The 20315-nt window shown below is 41.5% G+C and overlaps 1 protein-coding gene and 1 long non-coding RNA gene across 22 annotated transcripts in view; one reads left to right on the top strand and one right to left on the bottom strand.

The window, feature by feature from the left end:
* The window catches only part of COLEC10 (collectin subfamily member 10), a 484235-nt gene that overhangs the window by 203118 nt on the left and 260802 nt on the right, over positions 1 to 20315 (bottom strand). For all 21 annotated transcript variants that reach the window (XR_014058044.1, XR_014058041.1, XR_014058043.1 and 18 more), the window contains one exon: positions 7389 to 7510. The gene's annotated coding sequence lies outside the window, so the exon portion shown is untranslated. The remainder of the gene's footprint in view (positions 1 to 7388; positions 7511 to 20315) is intronic.
* LOC145511674 (uncharacterized) lies at positions 6989 to 19988 on the top strand. Its single transcript, XR_014058048.1, has 4 exons — positions 6989 to 7030; positions 9208 to 9350; positions 10366 to 10526; positions 17454 to 19988. It is a non-coding gene; the product is annotated as an uncharacterized LOC145511674 (long non-coding RNA).

Raw genomic sequence — 20315 nt, 5'->3', positions numbered from 1 at the left:
ACTGTATTTACTTCAATGGAATTATTCATTTTGTCTTAGTGATTGTTGTTCAGTTTAGCAGCTAAACTCAGTTGCTAACTGGCAACTCCAACTCTTTGCAACCCCATGGACTGCAGCACGCCAGGCTTCCCTGTCCTTCGCTGTCTCTTAGCGTTTGCTCAAACTCAGGTCCATGAAGTCAGCGATGCCATTCAACCATCTCATTCTCTGTCACCCCTTTCTTCTCTTGCCCTCAATCTTGTTTTAGTTAGTGCACACTAATTTTATACCATCTGTCATCTTGTGTTCTTTTAGTTCATTTCTTGATTAACTGAAGAATGTTTGAATAGGTGTAGTAGAATGCATGAAGTGTTGTATATTAAAAGGTTGTTTTTTGTTTTCCCTTGTGTCATTGTGTTAAAAATATAAGATCTTATAGGCTCGGCAGCTTGTTTTCAGTTTGAGGCTATTACGATAAAGCTTCTACGAATATTTGTGTGAAAAATAAATAAACCTTGTCTCTCCTCTTAAGCAGTGTGATTGTTTTAGGGCTCAGCCTCTCTGTCTGCATAATCCATAGACTAAAACCTTAGAAACTTATCTGGACATCCCACGTAAATTTCTAACACAGTACATGGCAGAGCAAACAAGTATTTTTTAAAACTTCACACAAAGGATGGGTCCCAACCATTCTGTGTGATCATTTTGATCAGGGAAATGAAATCATTTGAGTAGGGAAATGAGAAAGGGTCATTCCTCCAGGAAACCATGCTGAGATTTGGTTCAGAGTTGTAACCACTTCACCCCCAAAATGGAAGAGAGGCAGGTCAAGAGAAGGCGGTTAAGGAGACACATAGGTATCCATAGACCTGGCTTTTATTATGAGCCCTAGGCTTTCTGGGCTTCACTGAAGTTTGGGACTGCTTGTGACAGCACTGCGGTGCAGAGTACGGACACAGAGCGCCTGCAGCTCAGACGGTTTGTGGCAAATGCTGCACACACAACTGCGGGCACCACGGAGAGAGCAGATGCAAATACCATGGAGATGTTCTCTGTTCACATGCTCAGCAGAGATGGTGGACAATTATGGGAAGACGCTCTTTAAGACAAAACTCTACCAGTCACTGACATCTGAGAGGCTGAGTTAGCCTATTGCCACAAAGTCAGATAGGTCTTTGAGTGTTCAGGGAAGCCACATCAATCACTCTGACTTCCTTTTGATGAATCTGGATAAAAGAAAATCTCTCTCAAAGAACGATTCCAATTGGAAATAATCTTAAAGGACAGAAGAAAATAGCAATCACTGTGCATCTGTCATTTGCCAAGATCTTATCTTTTTATGTTCATTCCCTTAACGGCTTTACAAATTAGCCCTTAATATTCCCATTTGAAAGATAAAGGGCCATGGGCAAAAGAGAATAAGTTATATGCCCACTATTTCATAGAAAGGGAGTAACGGAGATAGATTTTAAGCTCCATTTTGTCTTTAAAACTCTTGCTATTTCATTTTATCATACTGATCCAAAGACACTTGGGGAAGTCAAAGAGCAGTCAGTTAAGAATCAAGAAGTGGGCATTTAAAAGCTGTATTTAGTATTTCCTGCATTTTCTTGCCCTAGTGTGGAGGGCAAACTAGTTTCATGCAATTTTGAGTTTGGCTACAGATATTTATGTTATGTTTGTGTCAACTTATTCTGTTTCCACCCCAAGTGGGGGAACAGAAATTCTTTTTCAATTAATTTATTTTTAGCGGTGCTGGGTCTTTGTTGCTTGGGCTTTCTCTTTAGTTGCAGCAAGCGAGGGCTACTCTCTAGTTGTGGTGTGTGGGCTTCTCACTGCAGTGGCTTCTCTTGTTACAGAGCACAGGCTTTAGGTGGGCAGGCTTCAGTAGTTGCGGAACATGGGCTTAGTTGCTCTGCAGTGTGTGAAGTCTTCCTGGACCAGGGATCAAACATGTGTCCCCTGCATTGACAGGCAGATTCTTAACCACTGGACCACCAAGGAAGTCCTGAAATTCAGTTCTGATATTAACTAGCCAGAGGTAGCACAGACCTCATAGATTATGGGGAAAGGTCCTCCACAAGACTGCCCTGGCTTCAGAGGCATCCACTAGCCACACGTTGTAGGGAGTCCCCAGGCCACTCTATGAAGAAGGGGTTCCTACAACCTCCTCAGGCTTGATAATTTGCCAGAATAACTTACAGAACTCAGGAAAGCACTATACTTATGATCATAGTTTATTATAAAGGATACTCCTAGGGGCATGATCTATGAGGGTCCTGGGAGGACCATGCCTTCTCCATGTAGAATCAGTTGCATCGCCCTCCCAGCACATGAATAATGTATTTACCAACTAGGCAGCTCCACTGTCCAGAGTTTTTATCGGGGTTTCATTACATGAGCAGGATTGATTGAACTCACTTTCCAGCCCTCTTCCACATCCTGGAGGTCAAGATAGCTCAAAGTCACAACACTAATCAACATGGTTGATTGATCTTACATCCAGCCTCTATGCTAAACTTATCTAGGAGCCTAACATTTGTAATTATATTGGGTTGGCCAAAAAGTTCATTGGGTTTTTGGTAAGATGCTATGGAAAAACTCTAATGAACTTCTTGGGCAACCCAATATAAGCATAAAAATGATACCCTTCATCAGTTAGGATAGTACAAAGATTTAGTCTCCCGGAACAAAGGCCAGTAAAATTCTTTATTATATACCCTACCCTACCCGACCCTACTCTTCAAACTTGTTCTCTTTCCTAGCATCTCAATTCTGTCAAGGGCACCACCAACCACCCTTTAAGCCTGACACACCTAAAAACCTGAAGTTATCTTTGACTCTGCCTTTCCTTTGTCCTTCCCAAGTAGGTAAATTTCCCTTGAGCTGGTTTTCTTTTCCAGGTTTCCTGAATTCATTCTCTCCTCTCCATTTCTACTACCAGCTTTGCCACTGTCATTCAGAATTCAGACCCAAAGAAGCCTAAGTTGTCCAACTTCCTGAATGATCTGCCTAGTTCCAGCTTCACTGACTTCAATCCTTCTTTCACAAAACTATCAGATCAATCGCTGCTAAACACCCCAGTAATCAGCAGTAATTTGAGTCACTTGTGGGCTTCCCTTATGGTTCAGCTGGTAAAGAATCTGCCTGCAATGTGGGAGACCTGGGCTCAATCACTGGGTTGGGAAGACCTCCTGGAGAAGGGAAAGGCTACCCACTCCAGTATTCTGACCTGGAGAATTCCATGGACAGGATAGTTCATAGGGTTGCAAAGAGTCTGACATGACTGAGTGACTTTCGCTTCACTTCACTTGAGTCACTTATGATACTTTAAAAACTACTGATGTCTCGATTCCGTTCTTAAGAGACATGGGTTAAATTGGTCCAAGGTGTTAACCTGAGCAAAGGATTCTTTTTTGCTTTTTTTCACAAAGCTCCTCCAATGACTCTAATAAGGCAGCCAAGATTGGGAATTACTTCTGCAGTGAATTTAAAAAGAAGACAGCAGTCAAATTCAAGTTTTTTGGCTCCACTTCTAACTAGTGGTCAGCTCTTGAGCTATTTCAGCAATCACCTGGTATCAATGTTTCTTTTTGGAAACTAGGAAGAATAATAATGCCTTACATGGCTGTTAAGAACATTGAATGATATATATAATGCACGTAAAGTGTCTAGTGTAGCACATGACTCAGAGTGTGTTCCCAACTAATACTAGCTCTAAGAGTGTTTCGTGGCCATTCACCTTATCTCGGAAACTACAAGCTACAGGGTTTGCCTGGGTGTAACCAGCCCCTCTTTTTGTGGTCCTCAAAAAAAAACACTTGTTATTTGATGGATAGGAAACAAGCAAGTGTGGCCAAACCACATGATTGCAGCTCTTTGAGCCATAAATCTTATTTTATTTTTAGTATAGCTTTGTCATATCTTCGCTTTCCAAGTATCTTTAACCAGTGTAATCTGGATGCATGTTAGAATCATTTTGGAAGCTTTTTAAAAATACCAGGCCCAGGGCCTAACCCCCTAGAGATGTAAACTCAATTGCGACCCAGGCATCAGTGTTTTCCAGTTTTCTGGGTAATAGCAATACACAGCAAGGGATGAGAATCTAGAACCTGGACTAAGAGTCTACAGTTGTGCTCTGGGTATAGTCACCTATCAGTAGCCACAGGAGATTGCTTCTAGGAACCCCAGAGATGTCAAAATCCAAGGCTCTTCAAATCCCTTATAAAGATAATATGGCATAGCACATTTACCCCTTGGTATCTGTGGGTCTGCATCCATGAATTCAACCAACAGTGCAGTGGATTCAGCCAAACACAGATTAAAATCACACCTGGGGGACTTCCCTGGTGATCCAGTGGTTAGGACTTTGCCTTCTAATGCAAGGAGTGTGAATTTTGTCCCTGGTTGGGAGCTAAGATCCCCACAAACCTCATGGCTAAAAAAATCAAAACATAAAACAGAAGCAACATTGTAGCAAATTCAATAAAGACCTTAAAAATGGTCCACATCAAAAAAAAATCTTTTAAAAATCCCAGTTGGTTGAATTAGTGGAACCCTCCGTAGGGCACTGACTGTACTTCTAATGCAAGTAGTAACATATACCTGAGAATGCCATAGTGAGTCTATTGATTGGGAGATAATGTACTACAGGGAGAATAAAAGAAAGGACTAAAAGAAGAAGAAACAAGAAATAGATAAAGTAAGGAAAAGAAGATAGTCAAGTACACCTATAAGGTATCTCTGGATTATTTATTGGCACTTACTGGCTTTCCTGGTGGCTCAGTGGTAAAGAATTCGCTTCCCAATGCAGGAGGTGTGGGTCTGTTCCCTGGGTCGGGAAGATCCCCTGGAGAAGGAAATGGCAACCCACTCCAGTATTCTTGCCTGGGAAATCCCATGGACAGAGGAGCCTGGCAGGCTACAGTTCAGGGGGTCTCAAAACAGTCAGATACAACTTAGCTAAGCAACAACAACAATAAGTGTCATGTAGTAACTATGATCTTCCACCCTAATTAGGTCCTTAAGGAGAGATGAGTATCTCATTAAGGAGAATCTCATTAGAGGAGTGGAGACTCTGTGTGTTTCCCAGAGCAGATACTCAAAATACATATCAGCAAGCCCGAATCTGGTTTCTGCACAGATTTGTTCTGTGGCTATTCAGGTAGGTAGTATTGGAAGACGTGTTAAATAAAGACTTAGTTGAAAGTTTGGGGCTAGTCCTTAAACAACCATAGAGAGGAAATTCCTTGCCCTCCCTGGGTGGTACACTGTCACTATGGGGACTGCAAGGAATGTGAGTCAGAGGAGACAATTACTCAAGAAAATTACTCAATCTCCTAACATCCGGTGGCAAAGAGAGGTGCCAAGTAACCTCAAGGTGACTCCCAGGCAGGAAGCAGTCAACAGCATCAGACAGGTGGCCTTGGCACAGAGAATTTTCCTATATGCTGCAAAGGGATCTATAGCAAAAATCACATCATAAATTAAATTTTTATATCTTTTATAATTTTAAAATTCATTCCCATTTATGAGTTCATTTGATTTTTTTTTTCAGGGGAAAATTACAAAAAAACTATAAAATACCTAGGTCAAATAATTACCCCCATACTTGAGATAAAGAGACAAGTATCAGGTAGTAAGTGACTGAGTTTTGCAGATAAAGGCTTCTGATCTTACCTCCTTTCTGGACACGACCCTTTTTAAAGAAAAGGATAATCAGTCATGGCATAGATGATTCCAAAATAAACTATTTATAAATATTTAAAAATGAATTATCACTCTGTCATACAGAGTGAGGTAAGTCAGAAAGAGAAAAACAAATATCATATATTAATGCGTATATGTGTAATCTAGAAAAATGGTACAGATGATCTTACTTGCAAGGCAGAAATAGAGACACAGATGTAAAGAACAAACATACGGACACATTTGGGGGAAATGGGGTCAGAGGAATTAGGATTGACATATATGCACTATTGATACTGTGTACAAAATAGATAACTAACGATAACCTACTACACAGGGAACTCTCAGTGTTCTGTGGTGACCTAAACGGGAAGAAATCCAGAAAAGACAGGATAAATGATACATATGGCTGATGCACTTTGCTATACAGTAGAAACTAACACAACATTGTAAAGCAACTACACTCCAATAAAAGTTAATTTAAAAATGAAATATCCAGGTTCTAGAAAAAAAAAAAAAGTATCAGTAGGGCACCAATAGGCTCCATCTAAGAGAACTTCCTAGGAAATGTGAATTTGGAGAGGTATTTTGATACTGAATAATAGCACAACTACCTTTCTGGGGAATGTAATTTCATATAAACAGCATTTTGCAAGCAGAAGGAAGTCATATATATATAGAAAACACACCACCATATACACACTTCTGGAGTGAAAATGAAATCTCATTTGCCAAATGTCACTGCGTTGAAAGACACTTTCTTCATGTAGCTACTGATCGTTAAATATCTGAACGGCAGCACAATATGACTCTCGACACACATTAGCCATCTAAACCTAACAACTCTCCTGTGAGATGGGTAATTATTACAAGAATGTTCTCAGTTCACAACGAGGAGACTGAGGTGCCCCAGTCAGTGCCCCGCAGCCGGTGGACCGCAGAGCCATGATTCAGACCCAGGTCTTTCTGACTCCGAGCTCATGCTTTTTCCGCTGTTCTATGCCATCTCCTCAAAGCCCATAATTAAGCAAAATAATATGCTCTTCACAAATGAAAAGATCTCAAGCACAAAAGTGATGAGACAACATTCGGTTGATGGGCTTCCAAATGTGCGGCGGATCCTTTTTCTGGAAACCGCATTTGGCTTCAGGGGCCTCAAGTCCAGACAGTTTTGGTGACGTAACTCAAGGTCTCCGTGGCTGTTGGCCTTGAGTCTGAAATAGCTCTGAGCCCTCCTGTCCCGGGCGTCTCCCCTGAACCACCCCCTCCCCCGCACCTCCCCTCCCCAAACTCCTACCAAGCTCAGACCGCCTGCAGGACTTGCGAGTGGCTGAGGAGACAAGCTCGTGGCGTTGGAGACAAGGTACATTGTGATCTCCTTCCTCATGCCAGTAACTATTTCCAATGCTCTCACTCTCTCCAGAGCTTATTCTCAGCTCCGTAGGGCTTCATGTTTGTTTGTTTTGCTTTCAGCTCTAAAAAGGACTCTTACCAGCAGTTGAAGACTTTAACAAAATTATTTGTCACTTAGACTGAAAAGGAATGATGGACACTCTGCAAGGTGGTGCTAGAGACTGGATTTTAAGTACAAACTGCTGTGGTGTCTCCCCACTCCCATTCCCATCCACTTCGTTTTAGTCAAAGAACGGCTTCCCTCAGGTCTGAAAGTCAGTCAGCAAACAGTACACCCAGGGTTCTCATCACACGCAACTCAATCTTACCTCCGAGTCCTCGTAATTCTGCAGGTGTGGTTTCTCTGCGTGTTGCCATCTCCCCTCAGTTTTCCTTGGTCCAGGTCTTGTCTTCCTGGGGATCTTATCCTTTTCCTACCAAGGTTTAGTTCCTGTTAAAAGGAAGCAATAAAAAGCAGTGAAAGGGGGTGATGGAATTAGAGTCCAAAGAACTCAGGCTCTGTTTACTGCCCTTTTCCCTCACAGAGATGGGGTGGCTATGGACTCTTTTTCTCATATATAAAGCAGAGATCGTGCAATACTTGCCCTATGTGTCTCACAGACCTTTAGTAAGGATCAGAGAAAAAAGTAGATGAAAAAGAACTCAGTAAATTAAAGGTAAATTCACTGGCCACTTTTATGATTAGAGATTGTGCTTTCATAGAGCTCCCTCTAAAAGAGGGAGGCAGAACTGGAAGAGAAGTATTATATGGCGTAAGGTGGTGAAGAAATGTACAGACTGTCATTGGGGCCTGGAGGAGGGAACCTGGTTGATGTCTGAGGACATGGGTGCCAGGTTCTAGAAAGAATCCAGAGAAGAAGTCAGATTTAAGCTGGGCCATGAAGGTTGAATGCTCTTTTCTGAGAAAGCAAAGGAGCAGAGGGCATTTCAGAAGACCAGAACATATAAAGAGCCTCATGTGTTAATATACATTTTGTATCCTAAATGCCAGGGATGGGGGTGGACAACAACTACTTTGAAGCAGAAAGTGAAATAAGAAGAACTTTTTCATTTTTTTAAGGCTGAAACATATGGTATTTTATTTAATTTTTTGACTCTCTATATAATTTGACTGTACATTTTGTTAGAGTAACATATTGTGAAACATTTAAATTCTAATAACTAGTGTCCTTTTTCCCATTTTGTCTTTTTTTTTAACTGGGGTATAGTTGCTTTCTAATACTGTGTTAGGCCAAGAGGCACAGGAAAAGATGTTCAACATCACTAATGACTAATATTGTGCTGTGCTTAGTTGCTCAATCGTGTCCAACTCTTCGTGACACCATGGACTGTAGCCCACCATGCTCCTCTGTCCGTGGAATTTTCCAGGCAAGAATACTAGAGTGGGTTGCCATTTCCTACTCAAGTTATTAATATTTAGTGAAATGCAAATCAAAACCACACTGAGGTATCACTTCACACTGGTCAGAATGGCGATCATCAAAAAACTATAAAAATAAATGCTAAAGAGGATGTGGAGAAAAGAGGACCCTGCTACCCTGTCGGTGTGAATGTAAATTGATACAACCACTATGCAGAACAGTATAGAGGTCCCTTAATAAAACTGAATAAAAAAAAAAAAGAAAGAAACATATTTTAAAAATATTTCAGGGGCAGAAGGGTGAGGGAAACATGAGAAATTTAACTGCTATTGTTATTATTATTATTATGAGAGATTATCTCCACATGATCTTGAATAGAGACTGAATAATGACCGCTTCAGAGCTGGGTTATCCACCGCACAAAGGAAAGAAAGTGAATGCTGGAGCAAGACTGGGAAGGGAAAAAGACATTGGTCCTCATTTCAAGGCAAGGTGATACTCCTGAGCAGGAAAAAGCTTCCCTTCTAAGGGAGTAGAAAAGAAAATGAACCTGAGAATGCAAAATTGACCTCTGAGTCTGAACTCAAAGGAGTCTAGATAGGCTCAAGGACACTCTTCTGAATGTGCAGGGAGGATATCTTCTGACCCAGAAAGACGGTTACCAGTAGGAATGCAAGGAGGCGCTTGGAAGGGACCGCAGAAGAAGAATCCACTTGGTTGTATTATGTCTGGGCCTTTGTATTAAATACCAGTTGTACTTTCCCAGATTTTAATCCCCTTCAGTTATCTGTGAGACATCAGCCATGTCATGGAAACCTTATCAACTGGTCTCAGCTGTGCTGTGGTGAAATAATGAAGCTCATCCAAACTGGGATCATAACAATACAGAGAGAAGTGGTGAGAAGAATGGTGAGCATTTATTGAGAATTTTCTATGTGCCAGGAATGAAGTGTTAGGAGCTTAAGGGGATTACCTGATTTTCTCAAAATCTTGAGGTTATAGAACTCTAGTTATTCTCATTTTACAGGAAAGAAATTTAAGGTTTAGAGTGGTTAAATAACTTGCCCAAATCACACATCTGAGATGTGGGGTTCTTTCTCTAGAGACAATTGTCTTTGCTACTACTCTTGATACTTCCCAGATGAGGCTCACAAGGGGGCTGAAGGCTTCAGTCCAAGGATGCAGTGGCCACAGCCAGCATGGAGTGGGTGGTGTCATGGGGACCTGAGATGGAGCAACCATTGGGGTCTATTGCTGAATGACGGAAGGGCAGGCAATGACCCACATAAACACTGGGAATGAGAGAAGACAAGGCCTGGGGCTTCTCTGAGAACCAGTAGAAAGATCAGGGGGCCTTAAAATAAAGACCAAGCACCTGTTCATAATAATGAATAACATCAAGGGAGCAAACTGCAGCCTAACCTATGTGGCTGTCTTTTATGCCTATAAGACAGTGAGGACTGAGGGACATCCAGGTTGTCATTACATGACAATGAGTAAGTGAGCAAAGAAAAAGAGGAGAATATTAAGCAATGATGAACTGGCCCATAATCAAATTTCAAACGTGAAAATTTCTAAGAAAAGACTCTATTCTATATAGATCTAAACAAATTTCACACTGAGAGCATGCTGTTTTCAGAGCTCTCTGACTTTATCTGCTGTTCTATTATCAACTCCACTGTTACTAATGGATTTTCTAGCTGAACTCAATACTTGGTGGTGTGAGGAAGAAACTGGTGGCAGCATCAGAAATTCCCTTAAAGGTGAATAACAACAAGGCCTACCCTAGGGGCCTCACAGTTATGTCACTGCCTTCCAGACCAGTCCCAAAGGGGCCATAGGCGTCTCAGCCAAGGAGTCTTACTCTCTCATGGTGAAGCTTCTTCACTTCCACCATCCCTGTAGAAAGTTCCACTGTTCACAGATGACTCCACCATTTGATCATCTACAAATCATGCTGCCACTCAAACTGTAAGAATGCTGATCATCAGCAAAAGAAGCATCTGGAAGCTTATTAGAAATGCAGAATGTCAAGCTCCACCCAAGACATGATGAATCAGAATCTCCATTTTAACAAGATCCCAGGTAATTTGTGTACATGTTAAAATTAAGAAGCAGAGCTTAAGATTGCCTGAGACCTTCAGGGACTTCCCTGGTGGTCCAGTGGCTAAGACTCCATGCTCCCAATGCAGGGAGTCTGGGTTCAATCCCTGGTCAGGGAACTAGATCCCACATGCTACAACCGAGAGAGTTAATTCTTAGGCAGGTTGATAAGAAGTCTGGGGTCCCTGAGAAGGAGAAAGGGGTCTGGGGATCTCAAGGAGAAAAGGACAAACTTTTTTCTACATTCCTTAGTCTTAGTCACATAATTTTTTTTTTCTTTAAGCCCAGAGCTGATGATTACACAACAAAAAAACTCATGTTAAACTCTGTATTAAGGATTATATAACAACAATGTATCCTGCTTGAGGACTGTTTCTCCTTCTTAAGAACCTTCTGACTAATCCTGATGTCTTTGGGAGTAGGTCTGGTAAGATCTTTCTAGTATTAGTTCAAATCCTGTCATCTTAAAATGTAAATTGTGGCAGTGGGACTGGTAAGACCTTTACAACCTTGAGACATTCTTTTGATTTACTGTAATAACCAACTGAAAAAGTATATACCTCCCTCGCTAAGACTAGTGAGAGGGGCACTCTCTGTCCCCCTTCTGATGTCTATGTCAGAAGCTTTCTCTGTCCTGCCACACAAAAGCTCTGAGTAATCAAGCCTGGTCCCTGATCTCAAAGCTAAATCGTAGAGATCACGAATCTGACATCATTCACCATAAGCTATCACAACTAAAGATCCTGCATTACTGCAACAAAAATCAAAGATCCCACATGCTGCAACTAAGAGCCAATGCACCCAAATAAAGAAAGAAAGAAAAAAAGATTGCTAGCCATCTTTAACTATCAGACACCACATAGGATATAGTATCCATGTTATATTAACTCAAGTAAGAGTTGGTGCCTCCCAATCAATTAATGAATCTATTAACTATTCACTTCTTCATGTGTCCCTGACTCTGCTAAGCACTGTTGGTGAAATAAACAAAATCCCCCAAAGCAAGAACAACAAAAAAAGGCCAAGATAGGATTCCTGTTATGCATACTTAATTCTGTTGGAGAAAGAAAACCTGCATATGCTTAGAATGACCTTTCCAGAAAATTAAATCAGACTCTGTCACTGCCCTGCACAAAATAACTAGGGTTCCCCATGGCCAACTAGATGAAATCTAGACTCCTGCAGAGCATAAGAAGCCTGTTCTCAGCTTGGTGTACACCTTCCTCCCAGCTTTGTCTATGGTCACCATCTCTTCCCCAGTGCTTTCCTTCTGTCACACTGAACTTGGCAAGGGAATGTGTTGCCCCTCTAGTGTATTTCTACTATCAATTCTTTTTATGACTGTCTCATGGGTACAAAGGCATCCAGTAAATGTCCAGTTGGAAGAAATGAAAATGGCCTAGGAAACAGCTATAAGTCAATGATGCAACAGATCAGCATCACAGCCTCCAACTCAGGCACGCCTAAAAGCCCTGGCCCACGTTTATGCCCTAGGATTAGGGCTTCCCTGATAGCTCAGTTGGTAAAGAATCTGCTTGCAATGCAAGAGACCCCAGTTTGATTCCTGGGTTGGGAAGATCTCCTAGAGAAGGGAAAGGCTACCCACTCCAGTATTCTGGCCTGGAGAATTTCATGGACTGTATAGTCCATAGGGTTGCAAGGAGTCGGACACGGCTAAGTGACTTTCATGTTTAAGTTCCCTAATCTTTTGCACTGAGGCTTCTCCCAGGAATCATCTGACCTACTTGCAAGGTTCTGTGGGTGCTGGAGGTTCAATTCTGTTGGGATATCCTTCCAAACCTCCTTCACTGGGGGAGACACCTACAAATCCTTTGTATTTTGCTTCCAAGGTGACAACCTTTTTCAAATTATTTCCCCAATTAAGTTGTTACAGAAAATAGAGCAGAGTTTCCTGTGCTACAGAGTAGGTCTTGTTGGCTATCCATTTTAAATATGACAGTGTGTAACATGTCAATCGGAGAAGGCAATGGCACCCCACTCCAGTACTCTTGCCTGGAAAATCCTATGGACGGAGGAGCCTGGTAGGCTACAGTCCATGGGGTCGCTAAGAGTCGGACACAACGGAGCGACTTCACTTTCACTTTTCCCTTTCATGCACTGGAGAAGGAAGTAGCAACCCACTCCAGTATTCTTGCCTAGAGAATCCCAGGGACGGCGGAGCCTGATGGGCTGCTGTCTATGGGGTTGCACAGAGTCGGACACGACTGAAGCGACTTAGCAGCAGCAGCAGTAGCAACATGTCAATCCTCAACTCCCTAACTACCTCTTCCCCCACCCTACCCCCCGTCCCCCTCCCGGAACTCTAAGTTTTGTTCTCTAAGCCTGAGTCTGTTTCTGTCTTGCAATTTGAAAAATAATAGACACATGTATATGTATAACAGAATCACTTTGTTGTACAACTGAAACTAACACAACATTGTTAATTGATTATATTCCAATATAAAATAAAAAGTTAAAAAACAAATGTGACATCCTCTAGGAAGCTTCTTCCCTTCCTAAGACTGAGTTGGATTTTCCCATCTCTGTGTTCTAATTTTGTGCTTATCTCTGTCTTAGATCTTATCTGGTTGATTGTTTATCTTTGCTTGCCTGTCTCTCCCACCTGATCATCACTTTTTCTAGGACAGAGTCTTCTAAGGCAGGAATAGAACCAGTTATGTTTCATTCATGCCTGTATTTTCAGTGTTCTGCAAATATCTGGCACAAAACAGACCAGGGCTTCCCAACCCCTTGAACTTATCATCATATCCAACCATATGTCACCCAAAAATCTGTATGCCTCTACTTCCTCTCCCAATTCCTGTTTCCATAATTCTAGGATAGGAACCAGGTTTTCATATCTTTCATATGCTCCACAGATAATTCTGATATGCAACCAAGATTTAGAAACAGTGCAGTAAGCCGCTTGTACCATTTGTTAGTAAAGGAATTATTCATCCTCTACCCCCAGGCATGATCCATTGCTTTTCTAGATAAACCTGAGGCATCTCCTTGACATATTCTGATTGGTTGAATTGCCTTGGTCCTTTCTGGCTAGATATCAGTTCAGTTCAGTCATTCAGTTGTGTCCAACTCTTTGCGACCCCATGGACAGCAGCATGCCAGGCTTTCCTGTCCATCACCAACTCCCGGAGCTTACTCAAACTCAAGTCCATCAAGTCGGTAATGCCATCCAACAATCTCTCCTTTGTCGTCCCCTTTTCCTCCTGCTTTCGATCTCGCCCAGCATCAGGGTCTTTTCTAAGTAGTCAGTTCGTCACATCAGGTGGCCAAAGTATTGTAGTTTCAGCTTCAGCATCAGTCCTTCCAATGAATATTTAAGACTAATTTCCTTTAGGATGGACTGGTTGGATCTCCTTGCTGTCCAAGGGACTCACAAGACTCTTCTCCAACACCACAATTCAAAAGCGCCAATTCTTCGGTGCTCAGCATGCTTTATGGTCCAACTCTCACACCCATACATGACTATTGGAAAAACCATAGCTTTGACTAGACGGACCTTTGCCAGCAAAGTAATGTCTCTGCTTTTTAATATACTGTCTAGGTTGGTCATAGCTTTTCTTCCAAGGAGCAAACGTCCTTTAATTTCATGGCTGCAGTCACCACCTGCACTGATTTTAGAGACCAAGAAAATAAAATCTCTCACTGTTTCCATTGTTTCCTCATCTATTTGCCATGAAGTGATGGGACTGGATGCCATGATCTTAGTTTTCTGAATGCTGAGTTGTAAGCCAGCTTTTTCACTTTCCTCTTTCACTTTCATTAAGAGGCTCTTTCATTCCTCTTCACTTTCTGTCATAAGAGTGGTGTCATCTGCATATATGAGGTTATTGATATTTCTCCCAGTAATCTTAATTCCACTTTGTGCTTCATCAAGCACAGCACTTTGCATGATGTACTCTGTATATAAGTTAAATAAGCAGGGTGACAATATACAGCCTTGATGTACTCCTTTCCCAATTTGGAACAAGTCTGTTTTTCCATGTCCGGTTCTAACTACTGCTTCTTGACCTACATATGGATTTCTCAGGAGGGAGGTAAGGTGGTCTGGTATTCCCATTTCTTGAAATATTTTCCACAGTTTGCTGTGATCCACACAGTCAAAGGCATTGGTGTAATCAATAAAGAAGAAGTAAATGTTTTTCTGGAATTCTCTTGCTTTCTCTATGATGCAATGGATATTGGCAATTTGATTTCTGTTCCTCTGCCTTTTCTAAATCCAGCTTGAACATCTGGTAGTTCAACGTTCAACTATTGTTGAAGCCTCGCTTGGAGAATTTTGAGCATTACTTCTCTAGTGAGTGAGATGAGTGCAATTGTGTGGTAGTTTGAACATTCTTTGGCATTGCCCTTCTTTGGGATTGGAATGAGAACTGACCTTTTCCAGTCCTTTGGCCACTGCTGAGTTTTCCACATTTGCTGGCACACTGAATGCAGCACTTTCACGGCACCATCTTTGAGGATTTGAAATAGGTCAACTGGAATTCCATCACCTCCACTAGCTTTGTTTGTAGTGATGCCTCCTAAGGCCCACTTGACTTTGCACTTCAGGATGTCTGGTTCTATGTGAGCGATCACACAATCGTGGTTATCTGGGTCATGTATATCTTTTTTGTATAGTTCTTCTGTGTTCTTGCCATCTCTTCTTAATATCTTCTGCTTCTGTCAGGTCCATACCATTTCTGTCCTTTATTGTGCCCATCTTTGCATGAAATGTTCCCTTTGTATCTCTAATTTTCTTGAAGAGATCTCTAGTCTTTCTCATTCTCTTGTTTTCCTATATTTCTTTCCATTGATCACCGAGGAAGGCTTTCTTATCTCTCCTTACTATTCTTTCGAACTCTGCATTCAAATTAGTATATCTCTTCTTTTCTCCTTTGTGTTTAGCTTCTTTTATTTTCTCAGCTATTTGTAAGGCCTCTTCAGACAACCATTTTTCCTTTTTTGCATTTCTTTTTCTTCTTTTTCTTATTTTGCCAACAAAAGTCTGTCTAGTCAAGGCTATGGTTTTTCCAGTGGTCATGTATGGATGTGAGAGTTGGACGGTGAAGAAAGCTGAGAGCCGCAGAATTGATGCTTTTGAACTGTGGTGTTGGAGAAGACTCTTGAGAGTCCCTTGGACTGCAAGGAGATCCAATCAATCCATCCTAAAAGAGATCAATCCTGGGTGTTCATTGGAAGGTCTGATGTTGAAGCTGAAACTCCAGTACTTTGGACACCTCATGCGAAGGGTTGACTCATTAGAAAAGACCCTAATGCTGGGTAGGATTGGGGGTGGGAGGAGAAGGGGACGACAGAGGATGAGATGGCTGGATGGCATCACTGACTCGATGAACATGGGTTTGGGTAGACTCCGGGAGTTGGTGATGGACAGGGAGGCCTGGTGTGCTGCAATTCGTGGGGTCGCAGAGATTCGGACATGACTGAGCGACTGAACTGAACTGAACTTTTCTTGTGGATAGTCTTGATCACTGCTTCCTGTACAATGTCAAAAACCTCTGTCCATAGTTCTTCAGGCATTCTGTCTATCATATCTAATCCTTTGAATCTACTGTTACTTCCACTGTATAATCGTAAGGGATTTGATTTAGGTCATACCTGAATGGTCTAGTGGTTTTCCCTACTTTCTTCAATTTAAGTCTGAATTTGGCAATAAGTAGTTCGTGATCTGAGCCACAGTCAGCTCCGAGTCTCTTTTTTGCTGACTGTATAGAGCATCTCCATCTTTGGCTGCAAAGAATAGACTCACTCTGATGTCTGTATTGACCATCTGGTGATGTCCATATGTAGAGTTTTCTCTTGTATTGTTGGAAGAGGGTGTGTGCTATGACTAGTGCATTCTCTCAGCAAAACTCTGTTAGCCTTTGCCCTGCTTTATTCTGTACCTCAAGGCCAAATTTGCCTGTTATTCCAGGTATCTCTTGACTTCCTACTTCTGCATTCCAGTCCCCTATGATGAAAAGGACATCTTTTTTGGGTGTTAGTTCTAGAAGGTCTTGTAGGTCTTCGTAGAACCATTCAATTCCAACTTCTTCCACATTAGTGGTCGAGGCATAGACTTGGATTACTGTGATATTGAATGGTCTGCCTTGGAAACAAACAGAGATCACTCTGTTTTTGAGATTGCACCCAAGTACTGCATTTTGTTAACTATGAGGGCTACTCCATTTCTTCTAAGGAATTCTTGCCCACCAGTAGTAGATATAATGGTCATCTGAATTAAATTCACCCATTCTAGTCCATTTTAGTTCACTGATTCCTAAAATGTCGATGTTCACTCTTGCCATCCATCTCCTGTTTAACCACTTCTAATTTACTTTGATTCATGGACCTAACATTCCAGGTTCCTATGCAATATTGGTCTTTACAGCATTGGACTTTACTTCTATCACCAGTCACATCCACAACTGCATTGCTTTTGCTTTGGCTCCATCTCTTCATTCTTTCTGGAGTTATTTCTCCACTCTTCTCCAGTAACATATCGGGCACCTACCGACCTGGGGAGTTCATCTTTCAGTGTCCTACCTTTTTGCCTTTTCATACTGTTCATGGGGTTTTGAAGGCAAGAATACTGAAGTGGTTTTCCGTTCCCTTCTCCAGTGGACCACGTTTTGTCAGAACTCTCCACCATGACCCGTCCATCTTGGGTGGCCCTACACGGGATGGCTCATAGTTTCACTGAGTTAGACAAGGCTGTGGTTCATGTCATCAGTTGATTAGTTTTCTGTGATTGTGGTTTTCATTCTGTATGCCTTCTGAGGGATAAGGATAAGAGGCTTATGGAAGCTTTATGATGGGAGAGACTGACTGTGGGGAAAATTGGGTCTTGTTCTGATGGGTGGGGCCATGCTCAGTAAATTTTTAATCCAATTTTCTCTTGATGGACAGGCCTCTGTTCCTTCCCTGTTGTTTGACCTGAGACCAAACTATGGTGGAGGTAGTGAAGATAATAACCCGAAGAAATATCAATAACCTCAGATATACAGATGATGCCACCCTATGGCAGAAAGCGAAGAAGAATTAAAGAGCCTCTTGATGAAAGTGAAAGGGGAGAGTGAAAAAGCTAGCTTACAACTCAACATTCAGAAAACTAAGACCTTGGCATCTGGTCCTATCACTTCATGACAAATAGATGGGGAAACAATGGAAACAATGAAAGACTTTATTTTCTTGGGCTCCAAAATCACTGCAGATGGTGACTACAGTCATAATATTAAAAGACGCTTGCTCCTTGGAAGAAAAGCTATGACCAACCTAGACAGCATATTAAAAAGCAGAGACGTTACTTTGCTGGCAAAGGTCCATCTAGTCAAAGCTATGGTTTTCCCAGTAGTCATGCATGAATGTAATAGTCGGACAATAAAGAAAGCTGAGCACTGAAGAATTGGTGTTTTTCAACTGTGGTGTTGGAGAAGACTCTTGAGAATCCCTTGGACTGCAAGGAGATCCAACCAGTCCATCCTAAAGGAAATCAGTCCTGAATATTCATTGGAAGGATTGATGCTGAAGCTGAAACTTCAATACTTTGGACCCCTGATGTGATAAACTGACTCCTTAGAAAAGATCCTGATGCTGGGAAAGATTAAAGGAAGGAGGAGAAGGGGACGACAGAGGATGAGATGGTTGGATGGCATCACTGACTCAATGGACATGAGTTTGAGTAAGCTCTGGGAGTTGGGATGGACAGCGAAGCCTGGCGTGCTGCTGTTCATGGGGTCGCAGAGAGTCAGATACAACTGAGCGACTGAATTGAGAGGCTTCTGTTGGAGAAGGAAATGGCAACCCACTCCAGTTCCTTACCTGGAGAATCCCTTGGACAGAGCAGCCTGGCAGGCTACAGTCCATAGATAGCAAAGAGTTGGACACAACTGAAGCGCTTTAGCAGAGCCCTCTGTGGTTCCTTATGGGATTTCTAAAAAAGGACTGTTGTACTGTGTGGGAAGAACTCTCTTGGAAGTCCAGGTAAAGTTATTTCTAATTCTGCCTTAGCATGACTAATTACTATCAATAAAGGGAAGAACGAAAATGAAAGGGAATATTTATTTGGTATCTATTTTGTGTTTGGTGATTCGTACATGCCCTTTTCCCAAATTACAACAGTTTCTTGTGTCATTCCTGCAAATTTTCCAGGGCTAGAAATTAAAGAAAGAGAGTTTAAATGATTCTTGCAACTTGTACTTTTCCCCTCATGTTTTACTGCTTCCATCCCCTTAAGCTATCTGGGCTCCAGTTTTTGTACCTGAAAATGAACGGATTGTTCAAGATTATGACCTAGGCCTTTTTAGTTCTAAAATCAGTGAGTTTATTTTGACAGTGAATTTTCTAAATCTTGAGGCAACTTCCTTTGTTGAAACCTGTCTATTGATACAGTACTATATACCATTCAGTATTAGCTAAGTGAGTGAAAGGACTGAATTTAATCACCTAGGTGGCTTTAGGTGTTAAAAAGGTTTGCTCACACTTCCTGAGCAAACCTTGCATATTCCTGTTTCTTCACTATTGCCCGTGTTTTGTTTTCCACTTATCCAAATTTTACTCTATCTTCAAAGTGCAGCTCATCCATGCAGGCTTCTCAAGATGCCAGTGAACCACTCAATAGGGTAAGGAGGACAGGATTATTCCAGCTGACCTAGGGATGGGGTCAGTCCTACATAAACCTTGGAGTTCTACATAATGAAGGAAGAACAGAATGGAGGAGATTTGAAGAAAAAAATGTTTCAAAATTGCACTTCCCTAGAAACTCTGGGCTTCAAAGGACCACATTACTGCCTTAGAAATAAAATGACTGGTATCTAATTTTAAAACCTACATCACCTCTAGTTTTTATGACTTCATAGCCTTTTCACAACTGACCTCTGCTCTGCTATCACATACCATAAATCTGCTTGTACCCATCTCAGCCTTGAATAGTGGTAGAAGATTACAGGAGGAGACCAACTTTATTTATTACATCTCTGCCTAAGGACATCCTTAACAGGTCCAGGTCACTATGTATGCAAGAAGAACCACCAGTCTATGGAAAGATTTATTCTTTTTAATGCATCTTTGTTCTTAGTAAAACAAGATGGAATCAGCATTATGTAGCCACAACCACAAAATTAAAATGCTTACTCCCATATATATATACACTAATATGATCTCTGACATTCAGCACTGATGATTAAGGAATGTGTATTCTTGCCTGGGAAATCCCATGGACAGAGGAGCCTGGTGGACTACAGGCCATGGGGTCGCAAAGAGTCAGACACGACTGAGCGACTATAAACATTCTGGATCACTGTGACCTAAGAATTAGTGATACACTGCTCCTGCTTCTTTTGTCCTCTGAAGGTTATCATTTACCATTTGCTCACCTTTGTATCCCTGACACCTGGAACAATGATAAAATGAGTCATTCAATAAATATTTGTTGACCAAATCCAACAATCAATGGACTCAACTCTATTTTTCTCTATTTCTTCCCTAATATGACTCTGAAAATGTGTCATCATTATAATAAACACATTAATTTAAGGCCGGAAAATCTGAGTCATAAAATGGAAGAAACTTCTGTCCCCTGTGTTTTGCTAATGTTCCTGTAGTTATATTTGCAGATCATTTGTTTGTACATGCCTCTCTCCTCCACTGGACACGTGTTTTCCAAGGGAGGTGACTGTCTTACTCATCTGTGTATCATCAGCTTTCATTATAGTGTCCAGCACATAATACACTTTGTAGATGTTTATTAAATGAGTAAATATATTTCTGAAA

Source organism: Giraffa tippelskirchi, chromosome 6, assembly GCF_054371585.1.
Source record: "Giraffa tippelskirchi isolate mGirTip1 chromosome 6, T2T-mGirTip1v1.2.pri, whole genome shotgun sequence".
NCBI classification, from domain to species: domain Eukaryota; kingdom Metazoa; phylum Chordata; class Mammalia; order Artiodactyla; family Giraffidae; genus Giraffa; species Giraffa tippelskirchi.
This window is presented reverse-complemented; position numbering and strand designations above follow the sequence as displayed.